The sequence below is a fragment of the Aptenodytes patagonicus genome, chromosome 22 (genome assembly GCF_965638725.1).
Source record: "Aptenodytes patagonicus chromosome 22, bAptPat1.pri.cur, whole genome shotgun sequence".
NCBI classification, from domain to species: domain Eukaryota; kingdom Metazoa; phylum Chordata; class Aves; order Sphenisciformes; family Spheniscidae; genus Aptenodytes; species Aptenodytes patagonicus.
In genome coordinates this window covers 1,189,268-1,200,719 of record NC_134970.1, presented here as the reverse complement: position 1 = coordinate 1,200,719, position 11,452 = coordinate 1,189,268, and positions in this window count along the sequence as shown.

Sequence of the window (11,452 nt, the reverse complement as noted above, 5' to 3'; positions counted from 1 at the left end):
CAATAAATCAAGCGACCGTCCTTCATTAGGGCCTGATGCTGTCCGAGCAGCGGTGCTGAGCTGCAGTACCCATGGCAGCTCTGAGTAGTCAGTGGTGTGGGCTTCGGAGCCAGCACAGCAGGTGCTGCACAGACATGCAGGTTCATGGGGACCCTCCCTGGAACACCTTTCATGCTGCTGGTTTATTTGTTTAAATAATGATTCTATATTAAGAAGAAAGCCAAAGCTGTGAAAGCTGTGTGGTGCTGTGAGCTCCCGCTCACGGGGAGCCCTGGGGACCTGTGCCTGTGCCACATGCGGGTCTCTCTTCTAAACTGGAAGCATTTCATAATGCTTTCCCTGGTAATCCAAAAGCAGTGAATATTCAGTTTATTCTTCTGTAATGACGAGGCTTTGGGAAACATCAAGTCAAAAGTTCCCAAATCGGGGGTCACGATCTCCAGTGGGACTCCAGGTCTGCAAGTGGAAGCAGGATTGCTGCGGGGGACGGTGGGGACTTGCTGGGACCCTGGGCGGAGAGCAAGAAATACAGCAGGGAGCAGCGATGGGATTAGGACGTTTGTGAGGAACTTCAGTTTGGACTCCAGCATGAATACCTGTTTCCGACACACCAGCTGTTCCCAGCGCACCGGCTTACCTGTGCATCGCAGCTGAGAGATGTGCAATGGTCTTTACCCGGTGTAATTTAGGATTAAACCGTTTCTGAGAAGGTGGCACCTCAGGTGTCCATCGCGATCCTGGGGCAGGTTTCACACGACGAGGCCGGGGGTCTGTAGTGCTCTCATCCCTCCTAGCGTGTGTCAAATGACGGTGGGAGTGGGCTGTCCCCGCCGGGCTGTCTGCAGGTGGGTGTTGTGTCCCCGGGGGAGCTGCCTGGGCTCTCTCTGCAGATAAATAACGAGCAGAACACAGCTCCGTTATTCTGGACTTGGCTCAGTTATGAGGGGAAGGGGAGCTGCTGCAGTCAATGCCGTGCGAGCAGAAGGAGCTGCACCCGAGCCAAGGGGTGACACAGCTTCCAGTGTTCAAACCTCGGCTCCCACAGGGACCGAGCCTGCACTCACACTCGCCGCTATACACTCCAATCATTCTCTGGGCTCACCATCAAATCTGGGGTATAACCAGGATTTAAAAGGCGATTTGCTCCTCGTTCCAATGGAATTAAAGATACATTGTGAGTGTTGTGCGGTAATGCCACAGCTGTGCGCCAGGTTCGCTTGGAACATGACAGTGAATAAAATGAAATATGAGTTTTATTGATCTTGTCTGCACCACATTGTTATTCACACAGAGTGAAATTCACCCTTAGGCACAGGACAAACATTAGAGTTGAGCAAAACATTTCAGCTGAATGTTTTATTTGTTGAAAAAAAAAATGCAGGTTTGAATCAGCTGAAAGTACTTGTGAATTCATGTTGCATTTGTCAAAGCATTTCAGCATGTAAAAAAAAAAAAAAAAATCCCAAAAAACATTTTTCAGAAAGTCAAAACATTTACTGTTGATGTTTATTAAATGCAACACCTACATTTTTAAGGTCTGAAATAACATTTTAAAAAATATTAGTAAGATTTACTTTAAAAATAATACTAACCCCTGAAAAATAAACCAGTATTTTGCTTAGATTGAAAATCAACAAAATACAAAACTCAGAAACAAATTTTGGGGGATGTTCAGTTTTGAAAGAAGACATAATATTTTTCAGGTTGATTCAAAATATTTTCCTCACTCTCTTGGTTTTAGCCCATGAAAAATCAATTACCCCAGGTCTGCTGAGCTGGAACACAGTGTTTGTACCACTTGATTTCAGGCACAAGCCTGGCTGTTGCTCCAGAGCCCTGTTTCAGTAAGTGTTGGCCTTGGTGTAACCTTTCCGTCTCTGGACTTGGTTTTCTAAGCTTTTTCCTAAGTGTTACGAAACAAGAAGTGAATCTCAGGGCATTGGGGTGCTGTTGCACAAACTGGTACTTTGCTGAGTACATTGAGACTACGCAGAAATATGCAAACAGAATAAAAGAAACGGGTTAGAGGATTATCATGAATTAGCAATTGCCTTACATCGGTGTATGTGAGAGCAGAGTCAGGTTTAAAAAAATTTCTGTAGTAATTTAATGTACATTATTAAATAATATAGATCTCAATGCAGCTGGTGGTACTCCTGCCTGCAGCAGTACCGTCTTGTACCTTTTATTTTTAATAGCTGACAATGTTCCCCTCTGTTCATTAATCTTGCATTGAGGCGTTGTTCTGCAGTGGGCAGGCACAGATGCCAACGCCGCTGTCTCGCCAGCAGATCATCACAAAGAGCCAGCGGGAAGGAAAACCTCTTCGGGCATCGGTCCGTGCCATGGGGTCCCCGGGAGAGCCCCGGGCAGGGGAACGGGGGGAGCGGTGGAGGTGTCTGTGGGGCTGCACGTGTGGGCACCGCACCAGCGTCCTGCGCTGGGGTCTCGCTTGGCGGGTGAGGGTGCAGCTGGTGTGAAGAGAAGAGGTCAAACGCAAGACCCACGCGGAGCAGAGGGTCTTGGGAGAAGGGGAGCAGGCAAGGAGGATGGCTGGGCACCCTGCCGCCACGGGCACGCAGCGCTTTGTCACAAGGACTCCACAGGGTGACCCTGTGCTCACAGCAGTGGGGGCTTCTGCTTCCACCATCATCCCCTGAGAGGACCAACGACGTCCCCCGCAAGCATCCGCACGGCACGGTTGCCCAGGTACGTGCCTGGGTAGCGGCCAGCACCGGGGCTGACCACAGGGGTGGTCTGAGCCGAGCTGCCAACCTCTGCTCCTGCAGCAGCTCCACGTCCAGGTGACCCCCAAATGTCGTAACTTCATCTGCCGGCTTTGGCGTGCCGCAGAACGAGGTATTTGCACTGGCAGGATACAATGGAAACACAGCCCTCAAAAAGGAACAAAAAAGGGATTATGTGATCCTAAAGGAAAGAAAGCGGAGAAGCGTGGAGGTAAACCAAGACAGCTAAGGATTTATTTTATGAAATCTATCACATTTGTCTGGGATCTGCTGAATAGGAGTCTAATCAGCTGTTAGAGACTATTTTTCCAGCACCTCCTCTATCATCCACTTCATTCACTTTTTCCCATCAACCATATATGGCCTCCATGTCAAAACATCATTTTACCATTATTGTCTCTTTCCAGGATGTCTTTTATTATCCTGATCTCATTTTGCAGCCCAGAAACTGGCACGGGGCTGACTGTATTCCCTCAGATTTATGAAAGACTGCAGCAAGAGGGAACAGCCTTTCTCCTCCTCCTGCTCAGCCGGTCCCACTCGTGCAAACCAAGGCACTCCACCAAGCGGACTGGGTAAATCCGTATCACCCTGGTGTCCTCGGCAACTGGACTTGCTCCCATGTGCACCCAACTGTGGTAGATGCTTTAAAAAAATGATAATTAAAAAAATCCTGAATCACACACAAAGAAGATATGATCAGATTAAATTTACTTGTGGAAGTAATTACAAAAGTGCATATTTTTCAGCAAAAGAAGATAAAATTTCTGGATGAAGTGCACTGCACAACTTCAAGATGTGTCTTTCCCCACACCAAACCATCTATTTCTCGTTCCTCTCGGTGAGGAGCCCGTAGCTTTTATTGCAGTGATGGAACACGAAAGCTCTGCCCGTCCGACTGGCGCCTGCTGCAGTGAGGACCGCTGTCGTGAACTCCCTCTGCAGAGCCTGGCAGATGTGCTAACCCAGCCTTCCGCAGATTTAATAAATCTTTTGCCGTTTAGGCCATTAAAATTTTAATAACAGCTACAGCCAAACAGAAGGGGAGGGGAATGTTTGAAGGGTATCCTGACTTAGAAATCTTTTCAAAATGCTAGCGAGAAGTCTGGTTAATGTGCCTCTGCTTTGCTATACATATGATTATTTAGGTTTTAATCTATCAAAGAGATGCAGTTCTTAGGTTCTGGCCAGCTAATTCTCTGCCCTGGAATTTACACATCATAATAAAAAACATTTAAGCCTTTGGGGAAATGAGTTTAGCTCCTTCAATTGCTGAATAATTAAGGGTGACCCTTGTCAAAGACATGGTGTGTGCTATATATCATTGGATTACCTGTCTGGTTGGCAGCATTTTGCAGGCATTTTAGAGCTCTTATTATATGTTGTTTTTCATTTAGATGCAATTTCTTTTGTAATGAGGCAGAACTTATTTTCCAGCCCCTACAGGTGGCTTTGTCAGCTCTCCAAATTGCGCGTGAAGAGGCAGGTTCCCAATTGATCTCTCAATTAGGGCTTTGTTGATGTTGGATAAATGAGAGTTCACCTGGTTTGGACACGGCCTTGTCTGGTCGTGGGCCAAGACTTTCACATGAAAGACCACACGTTTAAAAAAAAAGCCCATCTCTGGTGTTGCTTTTTCCCCTTGATTGCACAGGCCGAGCACGTGGGCTGCTGATTTGTGGCTGAAGCCATGAATGCATGAACACGAAAGCAAAGATTCCAGTGTAAATCTTGAGCAAATTATGTCACAAAGTGAGCACACCAGTAGTCAGACCTTCTTATGCAGCTTATCAGAGAGGTGAGATTTCAAGATGCAGCTAAAGGGTTCCCAAATAAGCACATCAGGTTGTTAAATACTGCTGGATACCTGATGTTTGCTACGGAAGCCCGTGGCAGCTGCGTCTCACCCCTGAGCACACCTTTGTTTCACCTGTCGAAGTAACGACAGCATAAAACGTCGTTGGTGTCTGACTTCAGGCATCGCAGTTGGTGGATCTTTTGCTTTAGGTCACATCACTTACCCTGTGTTGCAGCAGTTTATTACGACGTGCCTGAGCTTCGCAGCACTCGTGGCCGCGGGGAACGATGTGTCCCTGTGTTCAGGTGCTCACAAACAGCCCAATCCATCGCCAGCTGCTTGCGGCTCAGTAAGGCTCTTTTTTTATGAGACAAGGCTTAGCTGACCCGGTCGCAGCAGATTGCAGCGGCCTAGTTTCTAGTATTTGCATTTGTACTTTTGGTTACAGAATACGTTTTGAAGAAAGGGCCTCCTCTGGGGAAAGGCAGGAGGCGGCAGCGACCTTACGAGAGGTTGCTTAGGGACCTTGTACCTGCTGATGGCCAGAGGAACATCACACCAAAGCTGTATGTGGCGGTGACCTGTTCGGCATCAGTTTGGAGGGTTGTGCAGAGCACACCAAGAAAGGCAGGAGCAGGACCTGCTGCCTTAGTTTTCACAAGAAACGCTCTGTTTCTTTGTGGGAAAACCACTTGCTGAAGCTGTGTGGTTATTTATAGTGCTGACCACAGCCTGCGCAGGCTGCAGCACAGCTCCGCTCGTCCTCCCAGCCTGCGGGGTGGGAAGGGGCTCTGGGTTACGACAAATCCCACTGCGGGGTTGCGCTCAGCTGCTCTCCTGAGACCTGATGGCCAAGGGCTGCCAGTCCCGAGTTCTGCACCGGAAAAATGAAGTGCAAATTGTGCCCAGAGCTCCCACGGGGGCTGTCCCAGGGGGCTGGCTTCACCTTTAAGTAGAAGGGGAGAAAAACAGTGTTTGCAGTACAGACGAGCCACCAGTTTGCACGGAAGCGTGATCTGTTTTAAGCGGGTAATTAACTCAGGCTTATTGACCACAGCCCAAACGCCTAATGGAAGAAGTCTGGAAACTGCTCAAAAAATTATTTCCTGCTAAATCAAAAGCTAGCTCTTGCCGAGATGAAAGAGAGGTTAATTTACAAAGATGGTCAGAAAGTTTAATAGCAATTTAATTTTTTTGAAATATGTGTGTGTTACTATAGTCTGACATTATGGAGGAAATTGCAACAGTCCTGGAATAGACCTGCTGTCTAATTTTACTCCTATCATGTGTATCGTTGGGTTTTATGTGCAACAATTCATTTGATGGCAGGCTCCAAGTATTAGATTTACAGTAAAAACCAGTGGGAGGTTACAGGCCCAGTCTGAATTTATGTCACTTTGACACCGCACACGTGAGACTGAATTCCTGCTTCCACAACCTGCTGGTTATCCGTGCGGGGCCCGGCAGTGCCCCGGCTGCGGGGGGCCGTGGAGGTGTCCTCGGCTGCGCTGAGCGTGGGGAGACGCGTCGGGATGGAGCTGCCCCAATCTTTGACCGTCCCCGTCGTAAACATTTTTTCCCTTGTATCGGAACTTCCCTGGCTGCTGCCAGCAGCCTGCTTTCCTCCCCCAGCCTTCTGGTGCGAAGATGACCTTTCCTGACTTCTTTAGCCACTCTGCAGACCTTTAAGCAACAATAACAGCTGCTCTGTAGATGGGTCACCTCTTCTAATCTGACGGAAAAGTTTGTCTGCCGATGCGAACACATGCCCACAGAAATTCAATCTCTCCAATTAATCATGTGGAAAGTATGGGAACAGGCTGGGTGAGTTCCTCACTGTCTCTTAAAGACGAGATCTTCCTTTCCATGGGTTTTCCACAGCTAGCAACAGTTCCTTAATTTCTCACCCCATTCCTCTGTATTAAAAATCTTTAGTTTTAATTTCGCTGCTTTAAATAAAGGCAGCACTTCTTACTGTTCTTGGGCTGTGCTACTAGTGCTTTGTAAAGCAGTTGTTTCAAAGGACAATTACATGTGTGCAAGATGTGTGTAACTGCCACTGCTCCCAGCGACCATGCACAAATCCATGAGTTTTCGGAGGTATGCTGTTTAATATAAAAATGTTTGAATTAGCTTGTTACATGATAACGCCAATGGAATGGCACATCCATTAATAATATTATGAGCTTTCCTAGGGAGCTGTAACCTCTTTGGTATACATGAATTCAGTAATAACTGTAATTATTATGAAGTTAATATAAAACATGATGTCTCACTCTGCCAATTCAAGGGCAATAAGTGTGAAAAACAGCTTTTCTCCTGATTGCACATTACTCGCTCTTCCCCCAGTTGCGAAGCAGCTCTCGGATTTAGGGGGACGATGCAGCAGGATGAGCAGCTCGGGTAGCGACAATTTGCCTTTCCCAGCACTGGGCAATGTGGGGGACTCATACCGCTCCCCCCAAGCCTTCCTGGCCGTACGCCGGGGGCTCCACGCAGCCCCCCAGGAGCTGCTCTCCTGGCCGTTTCTGCGGTCCTGGTTACAGCCTGGGCGCAGTTTGGGAGCCGCCGGGCACAGCACCTGCCTGGCACCCGCAGGCTCAGGGCAGCATCCCGCCCGGCTCGGGAGGCTGGCAGTAAAAGCAATCCCATCGCTCGAGCAAGTGTGTTTGCATCGGGCGTTTATGGCTCTCTTGGCAGACACCAGAACTGTGTCCATCTTCCTTTTATGTCTCCAGCTTTGTTCTTTAAATACATGACTTCCTGGAGGGAGGATCCAGCCTGGCTCTTGCACTGCAGCTTGGGCGTCCGGCCATGCCTGCGAGCACTCTCTGCAGCTTCGCCTTCCCGCTATTTATTGCCCCTTTAAAATATCTCCACGGAGTCCATTTACTTTTTAATGCAGCAGATGAAAAACAATTCTGTCAAGATTTTCTTGTGATTCTCTGCCAATGACATCATTGCAGTGATGGGAGATCAGAGCCCAGCAGAACCCAGGAATCCTTCTGTGGGATCTGTCTGCCTTTCGGATGATGCACGCAGGCCCTTTTATGCACATCTTCAGATGTGTCACCGCAACATGCTGCTTGGATCTTTCCCAGCAGAATGAGCTGAAGTAAACTTGATAATGAAAAGAGCCTTGATGTTCACCTGCTCCTGCTCATACTGGAGGAAAAAATAAGAGACTTTCTTATTCAAATGAATTGCTGGTTCCATTCAATCTGCCCGGATGCTGACGGATGCACAGCTTCACAGCAGGCTACAGTGAGCACCATTGCACCTCTGGGCTTCGTGCTCTGTCTCTGCAGGTCCTGCAGTCAACGCTCTGCTCCTCTTTTAGTTCAAAATGCTGAGCACAAACATTTGATTCATCAAATCTTTTTAATGCAAAACTAAAAATAGCAGTTTAAAATCCTCAATCATATATAATTAGTCCCGCATTTATTTTTCAACAGATGTTCTTTCCCTGTTGCTTTTGAATAGAAGAGTGTTGAATAGTGTCTCTGTCTGCACGAGCAATCAGGGAGGGAGGGAACCTGCAGGATTTCAGCTTTCCCACGGGAATGCTTTATGAAGACACTGCAGTGATTCCCCACAGCACCTTTGCTCCAGCCTCCACAGACACATTTTCTTTCCCATGGACAAGGGCTGAATTCCCCAGAGAGTTTTCACTTGGAAGTTTTAGAGGCATAAGAGGTTAGTATGAGGAAATCCATTTCTCCTGCCTGGGGGCACTAAGGGAATGAAGATTGCCACAAGATGATGGATCAGCAAAATTTTCCCTAGGAGATCAGATTAATAGGGATTATAGAAAAGTTGCAGGACATTTATCAAAAGCAAAAAAATTAAATACCTCCTCCCACCTTCAGAACTGATTGTAGATTAGGTAAATCTATTTTCCTTTAGAAGAATAATAACCATATATCAGACTTCCACAATCTATATCCCTGAGGGCTCCAAAAATGTATAGTATTAATCTCAGCTACAGGAACAGCACAGATCTTCTATGTTAATTATTGTGCACCTTATTTGCCCTTTGTATCTGGACTGATCAGGCACAGAAGTCTGTTAGATGAGACAAAAAGCGGAGAGGTGAACCAGGGAGTCCGTGGGGATTCAGGTTTGGATCATCTGGAGGAAAACATCCAGAGGCACGGACAAGAGCCTGAAGAGCGGCAAGAAGGGCTTGAGAAGTCCTAAACCCCCTTTACACAGAAAGTGTGCTGCTGTCCGGCAGGGAGGAAACAGGAGCTGCACAACACTGTTGTCATTTTCTCCTCTTCACTTCTATTGTGGATTTTCCTGAATGAGTTAGAGGCTGCCAGCATACACCGTCACGGCAGAATGGCAGAACAAAAACACTTCTGAACCTGGACTTGTAATTTGCCTGCAAAAATAAAGATGCAGTTAGAGAGTTGTGACGTTTCCTTTGCTTTCAAAGAGACTGCCAAGGTTTTCAGGCTTTTGTTTCATCTTTTCCTTTCCTAGGTGTTAAATTATTCCTAGTTTTCATATGGTAAATTTACATTAAGATGGCGACTGCAATGAATTAAAGTATCTGTGCGTGTTTAAAAACTTGCGGAGGCCTCGGCTCCCCCTTGGCAGCGGCGATGGTCCACGCTAACAACTGCTGCAGCTGGGGAAGAGGAGGAACTGAAACCCGGGGGTTTCCTCTCCTCCTGCCTGTCGGGCTGCCAGCTCCCCGGCACTGCTCCAGCACTTCCCGGCTGCCAGCCGCTCCTTCGGTTTTAGCTCTCTCTGATGATCTGCGTACGTACCTATTGCATCTCTTGCTCCACACGTCCATCTGATTTGAAGCTGTGCTGACTTAAGCCTGGGACCCAGGGAGGTTTGCCGTTCAGTGCAGATCTGTTTTTCCAGAGCTCTGAGAAAATAAGTCTCTTTCCAAAACCCCTGCAGTTTGTTCCTAATTCCAGTGCAGTTATACTACAGTGAGGTGTGTTTATTACATTTTATCCTTTCTGTGCAGCTCTTTTATAATGAAGAGTTGGATTTCAGTAAAAGCAGACAGACATTTTACGCAGAAGCCCTGCCACCAAGGTCTGAAATGTTTAAAGCTGATTGCTTAGTAATGGTTCTGGCAAAAATGAGAGAGGGCTGAAACACCAGCGTGAGCCTGACTTGATTCCACTGGCCATGAATGTTTTAACCTCATTTATCCTCTAGGTACTTACAGAACCATTTTACATTTGTGCGTAAATGTGCACTTAAAGGATTAAATAAAATAAATGGAGATGATTATTACTGCCCAGCAAAGCTAATGTTCAAAGACACGGTGTTTCATTGCAACTGGAATTGTATTTGTGCTGTTTCCATACTCCGCAGCTTTCCAAAAAGGGGATGATGAATCATACAATCTCCGGCTCTCTACTACTAATGAGAAACCTCTTAGCAATATTCTCTTTATGGTCCCCTCTCAAGCAATAACTACTACACTGATGCTTTTCTTCTACAGTGTCAAAATGAGATGTGAACCACATGACACATGCGAACACTGATGTACAGTCTGCAAATGGGTCCAGGAATCTTCAAATGTTTGATGTATGTAATATATAGGGAATCTGTCTGTTATACATATTGCTCACTTCAGTGAGGGATGGAAATATATATTGCAGTTTCGCATGAATAGTTACGAAGCAATGATTTCTGGCCGTGAAACAATCCACTTTAGAGGCTAAGTCTCTGAAGTTTAAACTTGCCTCAGTTCTGAAGGTTTGAAATCTGGAAGATGATGGTTCACCCTGTATTTTCCTCCATCCTGGTTCCTCAATCCACGTCACTCAGCTTATTGCTCCATAAGGGAAGAATTAATTGAATTAATTTCGTTGCTGAGCTTTGAACCTAGCAGGTAAAACCCTGCGGTTTTGCAGAGCCCGTGCTGAAGAGCTGCTCCGCGTGGAGGGGAGCATCGTGTCAGGCTGGGCAGTCTGTGCCACTTCACATTTTGAAGCAATTAGCACTTGCTCAACTGACTCTGGGTGCGGAGGCAGCACCAGCAGCCCTTCCATGCCGGCTCCGGAGGTGGCTGCGTGGATGTGTGTGCCCCAGATGCGTGGGCTCGGCGGGACGCAGGCAGAGCACGCTGCCTGCGGGAGCCTCTGCAAGTGCTACTCGAAGCAGAAAAATGAAACCTGCTCGTGGCAGCCTGGGCTCCTTTAGTGCTGCTTGGGGGTAGGATGCCTGCTTTGTTATTGTGCCTCTGTGATTCAGAGCTTTCCTAAATGGAATAGAGAGATGAGAGACATGCTTGTCAAACCCCTTCTAGTACTGCTTTTCCATCTGCTGTCTTGGACGCTTAAGATGTGCAGTGCGAGCCCTCTCTTGGGTGTAGCTAATGCATCTAGATCCCTTTGCTGTATTAATGGCATTATTTTCCTCCGGCTGTGAAGTACTCGGGGCTTATATTGTGACAAGATTCAAGCACTCAGTTGTCAGTCTGAGGAGCTGGATGTCTGTTTTCAAAAGGCTGGTTTGCAACCGCATGAGAGGGGAAGAAGAAAGATAAACAGAAGAACTTTTTTAAAGGCAAGAAAGTACATCACTGCCTGCCAGCACCTTCAGACCCTCTTCCCTGCAAAAAGCCTTCCTTGGGAGCACCAAAGCACTGGGACTCTCTGGGACTTACTACGAGGATGTCATTTGTCCCCAGCCAACAGAAGTTGTGCTTAGACGAGCACGCCGTGAGTTGACCCATGGGTATGACTAGAAACCTCCAACGTCCCATCCCGAAGGCTCGCACCAGCGCAGCCTGCTCTCTCCGTGGAGCTCCCCCAGGAGGGTCCTGTCCTCCCCTCCCCTCCCCTCCCCACAGGTCTGAACACGCGGCAGAGGAAATGTTCTTCTCTCAGCATCTCAGCACAGCATCTCAGCACATGCCTTTCTCACC